This window comes from Phlebotomus papatasi, chromosome 2 (genome assembly GCF_024763615.1).
Source record: "Phlebotomus papatasi isolate M1 chromosome 2, Ppap_2.1, whole genome shotgun sequence".
Classification (NCBI taxonomy): Eukaryota; Metazoa; Arthropoda; class Insecta; order Diptera; family Psychodidae; genus Phlebotomus; species Phlebotomus papatasi.
Window position 1 is genome coordinate 47,115,554 of NC_077223.1, and position 14,540 is coordinate 47,130,093.

Sequence of the window (14,540 nt, forward strand, 5' to 3'; positions counted from 1 at the left end):
ACTGTGTACAACAGTGAGAAATCATCATCATCATCCCCAAATAAAGTGTTTGCTGTCACGTTGGCCACAATAGAATTGTTTGCGAAAAACATTTGGGAGTCTGTCAAGGCCTGCATTGTAAGTATTACCTATTACATTTTTACAATTTTTCTTATCAAAATTAAGTCACAGGGGGAGATACTTTGACCCACTCACAAATTCTACGATACAAAAAAAAAACAAAGATTATCAATACAAATCTCTCATTTTAGTCTATCACAATTCATTTGATAAAGATATCAACATTTTATCAATGGCGGAAGAAAAAAATGTTTACAGCTAACTTGAAAAATCTACTTAGAGAGAAATATTTGCGAATTTTTTCCTCTGCATAAGATAAAGAAGCAACAGAGTAAACGTCTCTATAAAGAGAACAAATAAAAAAAGCCAGTGATAAGCCTAAATCAGCTTATAGAGGTGTGATTCCATCGTTGTAAATTTGGATTGTGGCAAACTCGAACGATATTTATACATAAAATTGAATGAGAAATGCATAAAAGTGTCTGAAGATCTTTAAAGTCGATTATCTCGGAAACTATAAGAGATAGAGGCCTCAAACTTTACGTCCATTTAGAGCCCCTTTCAGGCTTGATATGTGCAAAATTTCACTTGAAAATGAAAAAAATTGGATGAGAAATGCATAAAAGTGTCTGAAGATCTTTAAAGTCGATTATCTCGGAAACTATGAAAGATAGAGTCCTCAACTTTACATTCATTGAGAACCTTTGCGACCCGAGAAAATCGCGCTCCGCGAAAATCCGCGAAAAAAATCGCGCCCCGTGAAAATCCGCGAAAAAATTCGCGCAAAAATACGCGTACTGCGAAAATCCTCGAAAAATTCGTGCCTCCGAAAAATCCGCGAAAAAATTCGCGCCCCGCGAAAATCCGCGAAAAAATTCACGCCCCGCGAAAATTCGCGAAAAAATTACGCGTCCCGCGAAAATCCGCGAAAAAATACGCGACCCGCGAAACCCGGCGAAAAATTACGCGCCCCACGAAATTCCGCGAAAAAATTCGCGCCCAGCGAAAAAATTCGCGCCTCGCTGAGATCCGCGAAAGACATCGCGGATCGTGAATTGTATATGCCACCTTTCAAATCTTTGGATATGGACTCACTATGTAGAGAGGGAGAGTGAGAGAAAGGGAGAGTGAGAGAGTGCTATACATATGAGGAAAGCTTGTCCGACACCACTTCTCCCGCTTTTTTTTCCGCCTGACGCTAATAGCAAATTTTCTTAAAATTGAAATCTTTAACCCTTTAAGGACGATTGGAACACCGGTGTCCCATAAAGAAAATAATTTTTCCTGACTACCTAAAGTTATTTTTTTCCTTACGTTTGTACGTAATTGCAAAGTAGAAGGTTGAAAGAATCTAGGATATTTTTTGCAAGTCTCTAGCTATTTGCTATGTAGTAAATACAGTAGACTCTCACTCAATCGGCTCTTTTTCAATCGAGCGCAAAATTTTGTTGCTAACTTTCACGTTTAATTATGAAGCTAATTCGATCAAATTCGCTGTAATTCTTCCTATTTCATCATGATTCTTTTTACAATGGAATTTACAATGGATTTTGATGCCCAAATCTATCAATAAACCTGATGACATTTTGCCCCAAATGCCCAATTGAGAGAGAGTCTACTGTATTTAAGCTCAAAGATGACGAATTTTTAAATTCTCAAATTCATAATTGATTTTATTTATTTTTTATACTTCAAATCTTTTTAAGCAAAACCCTTTTGGCAATAAAAAACTACAATACTCATACGTAATATTTTTCATTAAAGCGAAAATTATCATTAATTGGTATTGTCAGAAAAATTACTTAACTTTTTGGGCTATTTTTGTCCCTATCGTTCATAGAGGTAAAAAATACACCGAATCAGACTCTGTTGGATTTTCTAAGGCTAGATGTAAGATCTTTAACTGATTTTGTAAATCGGTTTCATTTTTATTGCTGATTTTCGGTCCGCGAAAACTGTCTCGTCATTAAAGGGTTAAAGTGAAATATCTCGAGAACCGTTCGACGAATGTCTTATTTTTTTTTAAGTTGGTCTAAATTTTCTGGACTACAACATAAACATAAAAAATTCAAAATCGCATACCTAGATTTCGAGATAAACTACAAAACGAGATTTTTAATCGGTTTAGAACCGGTTTTTCAGAAAACTGATAGCACAGAAATCGTCGTACGCGCGCGTAGATATATTAAAAAAAAAAGAATTATGAAGATATCTCTATCCAGTCCAGAGATATTGCGTACTATGGACGGCCGGACGGCCTGCCGGACCCGAAATTGCCGGCTTATTATTTTCAGCATCAGGGATGCTCAAAGCATATATCCTGTGAATTTCAGCTCGATCGGAGCACTTTGAGAAAATCCGAGGATTACAATAGGTGTGATTAGAAGGAATCGCATCTAAAAGAAATAAGAAAAGAAAAACAGCTTGTAATTTTGCAAAGTGTGAATCACATTTTCAGCTGGGGGTTATTTATTCACAAGTCGGCAACATTGAGAAAATTAAATAAAAGTCAGTAATATGAGGTGGTGATTAAACAGTGGTGCGTCTATGTATTTTTTCTTGTGAGAATATCGGGATCAGGCTAAGTAGATGGAAAAGAATAAGAAGAAAAAAAACTCTGTTATGTGACACTGTTTTCCATCAAACTTAAGGCAAATATTATCTTTGGGGGTTTTTGCACACGAGCCAACAAAAAAAATCCTTGCTAAAAATACATTTATTTTTGACGATATTTAGAAATGTTTTGCAAAAGGATGAGGTGTACATGTTACAGATAAAAGATTAAATTTATATGATTCACAAGAAAGCTTTAGTTTTATGCATGTTGTAAATTTATTTGCACACCCGGGAGTACTATAAATGTTATTGCTTGCACTGAAAACAAGAGCAATTTATAAATCTTATAATTTTTCTAATCCTTCCCTTCTCACATTTGCAAATGGTTACATTTCGTCATAGTTCTGCAAATATAAAATTTTGAAAGTAGAGGAAAGTGTCCATGTTTTGCACGGTCCCAAGCTTCATACACTGACTGAGAGAAATCTGAAAAAGTTAAAATAACATTCCGGAAATGTTTATTCTACCCTGCAGTATTGATCTGAAATTGGTGTAAATATTATGCTTTTTAGGTGTATTAGGGGTTAAAGTTACCCTTTTTCATGCTAATTTTTACCCTTAAAAAGGTGTAAAATTAACATTAAAAAATATTGATATATTTTTACACCTAAAAAGTGGTAAAGTTACGAGGAAAAAAAGTTAATCGCACCCCCATTTTTTTCTCAGTATAATGACTAAATTTTTCCTATGTTTTTCAATAAATGTGACTCATTGCATCCATATTACAAAAACCAGTGATAAGCCCAGATAAGCTTATGGTAGCTGAGATTCTTTACAGGTGACCTCGAAATGCGTGCAACTCGGGGTGTTTGCAACTCGGAATGCGTGAAAATTCGATTGTGAATTGAATTTTGGGGGTAAAGAATTACGCCGAGCAAACGGTTCTTGGCCACCAAAATGGATAAAATTGGCTCGACGCGATTCTTTACCCGCAAAATTCAATTCACAATCGAATTTTCACACATTCCTAGTTGCAAGCACCCTGAGTTGTACTCATTCCGAGGTCTCCTGTAAAGAATCTCAGCTACCATAAGGTTATCTGGACTTTTCAGGAGGCTAAACGGATTTTCAGGAGTGGAGCTATATTTTGAACCCATTCAAGCACCTTTCTAGCATTATCAAGAACTAACATATTTAAAGATTTTTTTAAGTAAAGAGGTTAAGGGTTGCGTGAGAAACAGTTATTAAGCCTAAAACATCCTAAATTGGAGAGATTGTGTAAAGCGTGGAATCGAATGAATTTCCCCATGGAAAAATGGCTCTCAAATGCCCTAATGCAGATTTTGAAAGGCCATTTTATTGTGATACTTTTAAACCATTTCTTTGCTTTATTCCAATAATGGCTGGTTAGCAAACTCCCGCACCTTCTTCTTAATTCCCCTCATCAGGTTCTTGACAAGCTCTTCTCCACGGGCTCTGCCAGGCAAACTTTTGGCTGGTTTACCCTTCTTCCTAAGATCCTCCTTCATAATTCCCCAATAGTTTTCAATAAGACGCAGTTCCGGTGTGTTGGGCGGATTAAACTCTTTCTGCACATAAATGACTGATGTCGTTAAACCACGCAATCGTATCCTTAGCGTAGTGGCTTGATGCTAGATCTGGCCAAAGCAATCGTGGAACACCATGGCTTCTATAGAGCAGCAGAAGACGTTTCTTGAGACACTTTTCGATGTAAATCTCTTTGTTCATGATCCTAGTCATGAAAAATTCTTTACTTCGAAGACCACACGAGCAAATTGCCATAGCAAGTATTTTTTCGGGAACTTGGTGTAGTTCTTGTATCGATACTTACTCTGTACACCTGTGTGAGTCTTTGCCGTATAGTATTGTTGTCCAGGCAATTGGTGGAAGTCGGCTTTTACGATGGTTTCGTCGTCCATTAAAACACATCTTTCAAAACCTTTAAGAAGGTGATCATTCAGCTTTCTGGACCTTGTTTTGGCGGACTGTCGTTGCTTATCTGTACGATGAGGTGCAGGTTGGGCTTTATAAGTCACTAAATCATTCTTCTTCTTAATTTTATGAACTAAGTAGTGTGAAATACCCGTCTTTTTGGCCACATCTCGGAGGGATAGAGAAGGGTTCCTCTTAAAGTACCCCAGCGCCCTTTTCTCCATGTCGCGGTCTTGAATTCCAGGCTTCCTACCACTAGCTTGCTTTCGGATAATCGTTTTTGTATCTTTGAATCGCAATACTACCTTTCGGACTGTTGAGCGCGACTTTCCGGTGAGTTTTCATATTTCCGCATAAGTCGCATTTGGATTTTCTAGGTAAATGTTTACTATCTGTTGTCGGATTCTCCCCATGTTTTCCAGTTCCAGTCTTTTTTTTTTATTTTAGGAATAAGGAATGTTTAAAAAATCTACTCTTAAAATATTTGATGGATCTGATGTGGCTAACCTGATAGCAGCATCATAGGCGTAATTATGAAAGTATCATATCTAAGATTTTCGCTAATAAAAATACCCATCCGAATCATAGAATTTTACACATGCGCAATATAAGAAATGATGTCTGTTATCATCATAAAAGTTCTTTGGTAAACTCCAGTCTCAAGTACCAACATTGTAAAATGATTTCCCACATTACAAGACAAACTGGATTGGAATCCAGATAATTAATAACAAAGATTGATCCAATGTTATAGGGGCTGTTATATCAACTTTAATTTTTTGTCAAATGGTGATTTCAAAAAGATTGATTTTTTAAAACACTTGTTGTAGGTACTTCTTAAACTTTACTGAATGTTTGTGAATTCTAGGGCACGGCAAATTATCATTTACCATCACCCAATACCACAAAGAAAATTTATTTTTTAAATTCATCTGTACAAAAAATCCAAAATAGACATAAGCACGTCCCTGTAAACTGGATACCAATACTAATGGCTCCGACACACCTTTTAGATCAGGAAAATTTCACAGTCGAAATTCACATCCCTTTCTTTCTTAAAAGCTTTGCATGTCTATCCTACTCTTTCACACTCTTCTTCTTCTTTTAAACATTACACCAAATTAAATTTAGTTCAATCCAATTTTGGTGCCGAAAAGTGGGACAGACTTATGAAAATCTTTTGAGAAAGGCACGCGAATTTTGATTTTATGAAATTCTACCGAGCTAAAAGGTGTACCGAAGGCATAATGGTTCCGACACACCTTTTAGATTAGGAAAATTTCATAAAGTCAAAATTCACATCCTTTTTTTTCTTAAAAGCTTTGCATAAGTCTATCCCACTTTTTCACACACTTCTTCTTTTTTTTTAACGTCACACCAAATTAAATTTCGTTCAGTACAATTTTAAGTCCGAAAGAATGGGATAGACTTATGAAAATCTTTTGAGAAAGAAAGAGGGACATGAATTTTGACTTCATGAAATTATACCGAGCTAAAAGGTGTGGCGAAGGCATAAGGTTTTATTAGGTGAGATTCTTAACAATCTCACCTACTATAATCCTAACAAAATTTCATGTCCTCCGATCGCGCTCAAACTTGGCCAAAATGTGTTTCGCCACTTCCTGATCACGAATATATGGGGGGCTAAGTTACGTTCCCGGCCGGCCGGCCGGCCGGCCGGCCGGCCGCTCTTTGGAGCTTAATAGCTCCTAAACTAAAAAAGATATCGACTTGTGGTTTTCGGCAAAGGTTATATATCGCATGAAAATTGCAACTTGGTGCATTGACCCCCCACCCCCCACCCCTCCTTCCGCCATTTTGAAGACCCCCCTTTTTTTGTTTTCTCAATAGCTCCGCCCCTATGGCATCGATCGGGCTCAAATTTTAGTATGTTATAGCTGGGCCTTAGAGCTTTCCATCAATACCAAACTTAAGGTCCCCCGACCCCCCTGACCCGAGCTATAAGGGTCCAAAAAAAATTTCTTAAAATGGCCATAACTCCGGTTCTAATTGTCAGAATTTAAAAAATGAGGACTTTTTGGAAAGCTCTCGTGAAATGCCACTTCTCCTTCTAACATCGCAAGTTCATAAAACCACCGCTAGGGGCGCTTTTTTTAAAAAGAAAATTTTTAAATCTTATAAGTTAAATAACTTAAAAATTCCTTATGCAATCGGGCTGAAATTTTAGTATGTTGTAGCCGTTGATTATACCTATCAAACGAAAAAAACCTTAAGTCGATCCATAACCCCTGACCCGAGCTATAAGGGGTCAAAGTTCGAACATTGACCGGCCTCTATCTCCGGTTCTAATTAACATAGCGACATAAATTTTACCTTTTTGGTTTCGTCTCGATGAGCACTTTCAGATGGAAGTTCAAAAAGTCACCACAGGTGGCGCTGTGATAGCGTCAAAATTCATCGAAATTCAAAGACATTTTTCTCAAAAACGGCATTGTGCAAGTTAATCAAATTTTAGTATGTTGTAGTCCAGTCTAGGACGTTTCCAAAATGGTGCGTATGTGCGCTGTGGTTTCAATAGAACCGGAGATATGAGGGGTCAAAGTTCACGAAATTCAAAAAATCATATCTCTGGTTCTATGTGACCGATTTTGATGAATGAGGGCTTAAATGAAAGATCTCACCAAAAGCTACAACTTTCTAGAATATTTGAACTTCGTGGGACCAACACCAGGGGCGCCACAGTCGAAAAACCAATTTCAATATCACATAACCTCAATTATCTCGACTGTCGCTGAACCGATTTTGATGATTACTTCGACATAATTGTAGAGAACATTTGTCTCTACATTTCGTCCATACATCATTTTCCGCTCAGACTACGCTATCACTCCGATTTTGCCGTTTAAGTGTGAAAAAATTAATTATTCCCATAATAACGCTTTGAAATCACTCAGATGCCAATTTGACTGCCTCTACTCCACCAAGACACTTAAAATATGGTTTTAAATGGAAAGTCCCACAAAATACAACAATTCTTTGATATAGTTGAAGTTCAACAAATGACTACTTGGGGCACTCTGGATGAAAAAACGAGTTAAGAAACAAAAAACCTCGATTATCTTGGCTTCTGAGTAATCGATGAGATCATGTTCTATGGAAAAATTATAGAGAACATTCTGGTCTACATTTCACCCATATATCACTTTTGTGCCAGTTCATCCAAATCCTTGATATTTTGGTTTAAATACAAAATTTGTATAATTTCACGAATTTGTTTCAAGATAACTGAATGGCGACTCACAATTTCAGCTCTAAATCGAATTTGCATGCACTCCGAGTTAGCTCACGTTAAGAATCTCACCTATAAGCCGGTTAGGATTATCTGTCCCTTTTCGCTTCCTCTCCAGTTGCAAGTTCATTTGAACAACAATGAATTTTAAATTTGTCGGTTAATCTTGTAAATTTTATTTTATTTTAGAAAATATATTTAATCTTTCTTTTACGATTTTCTTATACGATTATGTTAGAATTTTCCAATAATAATATTTCGAAAAATAAAATACAATATGACAATTCTCGTTGATGCCAATTTACACTTCATATTTCCATTTATCACTCAATTACATTTTTTAAGAGTACGCAAAAACGCAGTGCTTGTGAAAATCGACAAAAATAACAATGTTGTACAAGCGGGATTTACTATATGATTTTTTTTCCTCACCACGCAATTGGTGATAAGTCACCAAGATAGTGAACTCATACTAGAGTTTTCCAGTTTTATTCTATCGGAAATTTTAATGCAAACTCACTTCATCTGATAATTTTGTGGTGTGCAGAAAGCACTGGGTATTCTGCCCGAGAGAGGAGAGCATATAGTGTGGTTTTTCTAAATTGGAGATAGAGAGTGAAAATAAACATAGAATTTCGTGGTGATTAAATATTTGTAAAAAAGAAAAAAAGAACAGGAGTTTCATCCTGTTAAATAATGGGTTGTTTAAATTCCACTTTTGTTTCACCGGCAAATGTAAGGAGAAAAGAAAATAAACTGACGCCTTAAACAAAAATTTTTATGCTTAACCCGTGCCAAACAAAATATTTTTAAATATCTAAGTCGTACATATGTTTCAATTGCACGAAGAAAAAGAAGTGATATAAAAATAGGGAGTGTGTATGGAGCATCTATTTCGGGAAGATGTGAAAATGTTTGATGTTTATTTTTGTGGCTATTTTTAATGCAACGAACTAAAAAAGAGCAGCATTTATATACTGAATTAATAGCAAATTAAATGTTTTTGTCGTGCTATTTCTGTCACAAATTTATTTTTTTTCCGAGTGTAATTGATTTATAACATGCAACTTGTTGAGAATGTAATTGTTAAATTAACTATCTTTAGTAAAATTGACGTTCATGAATTAATGAGTGAGTTCAAGCACCCATTCGATAAAATCAAAATAGTTTTTCTGATTGTTTTTTTTTTTATTATAAAATTTTTGCGGGAAAATTCCTCTAGTCCATTGTTTAATGTTTTTTTGCGGAAGCTAAAAAGTGTCACAGTTTCTCGTAAAAATAAATTCCACACACGCAAAGAGTACAAATTTATTTTTTATGCATGAACAATGTGGCAAAATGCCGTGTAAATAATTTCCGCCAAATCGATTTATTATCTTGAGCGGATTTCTTCGAGAAAATTTTCAACTGTGAAGGACGTTCATTGTCAAGTGAGTTCGCTGTGGTGCGATAAAGTACAAACATTTCAATTTCAATTACTTATTGAATTATTTATTGCTTTAAAGAGTTTATTTTGTAAATTATACACAGTGTCATTCACTTTAAACACCATTTCTCCATCATTTTTTCCCTTGAGAAGTTTCAGAAGTCATATAGAGGGAGGTTAAGTTTGTCAGAGAGTTTAATACAATGGAAAATTCTACTTGATTCTATTAGGAATATTGAGTAAATCCCTATTTAATTGAAGTGGACATTACAGCTTTTTTATTTACTAAAATATTTATGGAAATAATGATCCAACACTGAGAAAAAAGAGGGTGCGATTAACTTTTTTTCCTCATAACTAACACTTTTTAGGTATAAAAATATATCAACATTTTTTAATTTTAATTTGACACCTTTTTAAGTGTAAAATTAACATGAAAAAGGGTAACTTTAACCCCTAATACACCTAAAAAGCATAATATTTACATCGATTTCGGATCAATACTGCAGGGTAAAATTAACATTTCCGAAATGTTATTTTGACTTTTTTGGATTTCTCTTAGTGAGTGATTTTTTCTCACAAATTATACAGAAATTCAATTGCTGGCTAATTTAGCTCCAGTCTTCCCTAATTTATATTTAAAAAATTGATAACTGGAATTTGTGGGAGTTTCTGTTCAATATCGTATTTCATTCCATGAGTCTTGTCTTTTAATCAACAATATGGATAAAGGTGTAATATTGTATTTTATTCGTACATACATAAAATAGTGTTTATAGAGGAATTTTATGATCTGGAAAGTCAGAAAATGAGTGCAAAATGATGGACAAAGTGACGATTTACAAGGTGAAGGAAAATTGTTGCTAATTTAATTATTGGATATATATAAGTATTGAGAAAAATGACTCGTCAACATTTTCTAAACCAATTAACGTATGAGGCACTCACTCAGTCAGATGAAGAGTTGTACGTTACACTTGCAGCTTTTCCGTCATTTCCTTTCTTCTTCTTTCACTCATTCTATTTGATGTGTGATTTTGTACATATAATGTGAAAACTGCAATAAGTACACTTATCAAATGAATTGATAGATTTGTATGTGTTTAGAGTCTGTATGTCGTCCTAGCGTAAAACAGTAGATAGGGGAAAGTCATCTGCCTTCAAACGAAAAATGGAGTTCCAAATTTAAGATTTTTTTCTGAAGAATCCACAAAATGTATTTTATTTTCTACTACACCAAAAAATTCTCTTGTTCATTCGGCGTATATGATTTCCTCATTTAGCACTTGCAAGTCCTCAGTTTTTCCTTCTGAGGAAATTAAAAAAGTGATGTCGATTTGTATGAAGGCAGCTGGCATAGTCTGCCTTTAAACGCGAGGCAGCTACCTTTAAATGTTTTTTTTTCACTTAGAATATTGAATCAATAAAACTAAATGGGCTATAAATGATTAGGTTGAAGCCTAACGCACTCACTAAAATCGTCACTGCAGTCAAAAGACATTACACAATAACTTTTCTTCACATTTTTCTGAAGCACTGTTTTGCACTTGAAAATTTGGAAGAAAAAGCCATTGAAGTTGAAAATTGTCAACTTGAAACATCCAGGCCGGAGCAAGATAGCAGGTTATAAGTATTTGTATGACGTTCGTCAGAGAAAAGTAGGAGTTCGATTTCACATGTTTTGATGTATGGAAAGATAGGATTTAAAGGCACACGACATTAGCATTTAAAGGCTGCTGCAGGGTGATATTTGCAAATTTTTGCCACCCACAAAAATTGTGTCATCTGAACCAAAATGTATTAACAGAAATATTAAGCCTGATTAACCTTCTATGTGTCACAATGGAAGATTTATTTGTAAAATGATTTTTACTATGAAAAATCACATGATTTATGGAACATCAAAATTACAGTTTAGAGCTCATTTTCATTTTTTTTGATCTAGCATCTAGGAAATAGGAGCTAGGCTCTCCATTTTTTGATGATTTGTGAGGATGATGGATAGCTACCTAATAGTTAATAGAATATAATTTATGCTTTTGAGAACAATGAAAAAATCGCAAAATTTGAAGGCTGCTGCATTTAAAGGCGGACGACTTTTCCCTACTAGAGTTTTTTTTTTATAAAAAAGGGGGTGGAAAGCATTTAAGCTTTATGAAATGCTCGTGACTAAGATACTACACTCTTTAGAGTAGTTTCATACAAATTTTTCTCGTGTACTCATTCTCAAAAACTCAAGTATGTCGCCAAGGGTTTATTCCATAACATATTTGTTTTAATAATTTTAAATATTTTGTAATACTATAAATCGGTTAAAGTCAATACGACTGTTAAAGTGAGGATAACAATTAATTCATAAATCGATTGGAGCAAGGGAGGAAATTTGATGTATATTTAGGGCTAACATTAGATCTAAATAGGTACCTACTTTTGGACAATTTTCCATTACGAAACAGAAAAAAATCAGTGTCTTATTAAAAGCATATAAATATCTCGAATTACGGTCGGTTGAAAGAAGTTCTGACATATCGGGATTGTAACATCTTTTAAATTAATTCCTATTTTAGCTTAGTCGGTTGAGACATATACACTATCTAAAGGATCTGAAGGCTAAACTAAAAGTTGATCTCTGAACTTGATACACCATTATAAGGGATAATTCAAGTTTGTTGACTTTTATTCATACACTTGAGAGAAATCCGAAAAAGTTAAAATAACATCCCGGAAATGTTAAGTTTACCTTGCAGTATTGATCCAAAATCAGTGTAAATATTATGCTTCCTAAGTGTATTAGGGGTTAAAGTTACCCTTTTTCATGTTAATTTTACCCTTAAAAATGTGTAAAATTAACATTAAAAAATGTTGATATATTTTTACATCTAAAAAGTGTTAAAGTTACGAGGAAAAAAAGTTAATCGCACCCCGGTTTTTTTCTCAGTGTATTAGGTGTGATCCTTACATAATCACACCTATATTTTATAATTTGATATTTAATTTTGTATTTAAAACAAAATGCGCAAACAATCTAAAAAGAATAAAATTTTGGCAAATTTTTCTAGTTATGAAATTTAGTGAGTCGTCATCTGAAAATTTATTAAATTCTGCTCATAAGTGCATTAAAATCTCAAAATCATAAACACTGAGTTAGTGCTTCGTAATTTTCAAGACGAGATATAAAGCTATAAAACAGTTTAACAGTTTAACAGGCATTAATTTTTACTGTTCGAACTCAAAGAGAGAGCAGTTATATGATATGCTTTTTCCAACTTGTGATCTACCGCTCTGAAGCTTGAACGGTAAGAGATATCAAATTCCGATCTTCGGTGACCCCCATAAGTGGACACTATTTCTGACGGCGTTTTTTTCCTTTTTTCCCTAATCTCTCTACGACTTGGCCAAAATCGTTTTTGGGAACGTAGGAAGTGGAATGGTATTATAGTTTCAATTAGTTGGCAGAGCTATCGAAAAATTACTTCCTTTCAGATTCAAAAATTTTCAATAAATTTTTGTTTCATAAATTGCTATAAGTTTTTAGAATCATTTTCAACAACCATATTTTTCGGTTTTTCTGAAAATTAGCCCAAGTTTTTTCATTGATTTTTGGATGTGTTTTATAGATAGTCCAGACGAACATTTCGTCCAAACATACTTAAGACCGGAAAATTCACCATTTTGAATTATTGAAGGGATTGAAGGTCAAAGGTCATTCACTTTTTAGGGCAACATTTTTTAACCGATTTGGTTGAATTTGGATTTTTTGGAAAGGTTTTGATATGTCTTATCTGGCTATATCAATCCCAATCGTAATGAATTGGTCATGTAATCGTAAGTGATTTATTTTTCTCTAATACCTCTTTCTATTTTCATGTAAGCACGTTAATGACAAGAAAATTCTAAAATGCACACTTCTCAGTAGTTTACTTCAGAATTGTTTTCCGATTTGTGATTGAATTTAATCGTTAATAAACCGGTTTACACCCAAAAACATTCAAAATGTAATTCACAGAGAGCTATATCTCACGAGTTGGAGCATTCTGCAAAGCTTGCCATTTCTTTTTTGTGATACTTAAAAGTTTTCATAATGATTTTCGACCAGTGAAAAAGTTTTTAAGAAGTGAAAACACGGTATTTTGACCTTTTCGCTTCTCCTCCTTTATTCCTCGCCAACGTTTCGGAGCTTGGTGGGGAAAGGGTGTCAGAGAAATCGTTCACTACTACTTTTTCACAAATGGACGAAATAGTAGTGAACCATTTCCCTGACATCCTTTTCCCACCAAGCTCCGAAATGTTGGCGAGGAATAAAGGAGGAGAAGCCAAAAGCTCGAAATCCTGTGCTTTCACTTTTTAAAAGTTTTCGTTCATCAAAAAAATCCTTTGAAATGAGGCAGCTTTAAAATTCGGTTTTTTTCGTATTTCGTATTCAACTTCTCAATCGGTTTGTGGAGCTAAATTTAACATGATTATGGTTCAGTTCCATTTAAAAATAAGAGAAAAAAGCCCTATTTCAAAAGTACCAAAAAGAAAAAAAAATTATCTGGACAATATTATGTCATTTAGTGTATAAACATAAAAATAACATATTTTTAGCACTTTATTTTCTCTATCTCAGATGGTTACTTATTTTATTAAATTCAATATTGTTCTATGAATTTTAACTAATTGAACTATGCATGTTAAACAATAAAAAAAATGGATTTAACCGGTATAATCCGTTTTATCTATTTTTTAATATTTTGAAAATTTTCAAGGAAAATATTTCATTTTACAATAAATGCAGAGAATTTCAATGGGAAGAATTCCGTGAGTTATGCATAAAATTTTCTACCACAGAAATATTTTCGCAAAATGAGTGACGGAAATATTGGCGTGTGAGGAAAAGTATCCAATTTCCTATTTTTATCGATTGACCCAGAATGGAAAAGAACAAAAGTCAGAATAGATATAGGGGAGACCGGGGAGGTTTGGGACAGGGGTAGTGTGGGACAAGGCGATTTTTTCAATTAATTTTTGAAATAAATGGGATTTAACCATTACTGTATCGTAGGCAATATTAAGATGTATCTTGACTAAAAGAATGGATATCCTCAGTTTTATTGCTTTAATTCTATGATCACTTTTTTAAAAATTGATAAAAATTGTATATTTTGACGTCTCAGTTTTCCTCTTTGTATTTTATATCAGCGATATATAATCAAAACTTTTTTATCTCATTAGGTAGCAGTGTAATCTGGGAACATATTTTTATAAAAGTTTCAGAGATTATACGCTCTTGTTTTTTACATAAAGGTTTTAAAT